Source organism: Tachysurus fulvidraco, chromosome 21, assembly GCF_022655615.1.
Source record: "Tachysurus fulvidraco isolate hzauxx_2018 chromosome 21, HZAU_PFXX_2.0, whole genome shotgun sequence".
NCBI classification, from domain to species: Eukaryota; Metazoa; Chordata; class Actinopteri; order Siluriformes; family Bagridae; genus Tachysurus; species Tachysurus fulvidraco.
Genome location: NC_062538.1, coordinates 5,965,748 through 5,966,735, shown reverse-complemented (window position 1 = coordinate 5,966,735; position 988 = coordinate 5,965,748).

Here is a 988-nt window from a genome sequence, read left to right as displayed (position 1 = left end):
GAATTATCTGCTAGCAATAATTAGTGCTTCATTCTGATTGGTCAGTACTGAAAAGTGATTTTCTTAAACAGGAAGTCTGACAGTAAAACTGTCTGTAATTCGTTTACATTTTTGGCATGTGACAGATGTCCTTATCCAGAGAGACGTACAAAAATAATTCAAATCACAGGTCTATATTCACACCTACATCATCACTTTTCTAGTACCAGCTAATTCACAAGGACTTGATCAATATCCCAGAGGATGTACGTAATTGAAAGCGTATAATGAACAGATTATTAACAATTTATTACTGCTGATATGAAACAAATCTGTGAGGAGACTTTTATTAACGTTCGAGGAAGGTGTCTTCAGTGTGAAGCTGTAACTGTTTTCAGACATGGCTCTATGCGATAAGGTCTGGTAGAACAGAGTCTAGTAGAGAAACCAGTTTATAGCTGTTATAACATGAGTGATAACAGGAACTAATATGTTTCCACATGAAATGTGAGTACTGTAGGAATAAATACTGATCGTATTTTCTCTGCTTTATTCCTTCCTTAATGAATTCAGCATATTTGCTGATTAAAGGTTTATTGAGTAGAATATTTCCTTTTCCTATTTTCCTCAGAAATAAAATGTGTGTGAAATGCAGGATCTTTACAGATGTGAATGTGACATAAGTCCACTAGAAGTCCATTAGGTCCTTTAGACTTTCGACCATTAAATATCCCTAAGCCTCATGGTTAGAGATCATCACACATCACTTCTGTGGTACAATCGATTCTCATTAGCAAACCATTAAACACGTCTAGATTCAGTCAGGCCACTTATGAGGACACTTATCTACCAACATGAAAAGAATAAAGCATCCTTAATAAACATTACAAAACAATAGGAATCGGTTATGTTTTTTAGGAAGCGCAGCTAGACAGACAAACACATGGAAAACAGTCTCAAAGAGTTTCTACCACACGGTGACCTCCTTGGCCTCGCTCTACTGGACCCA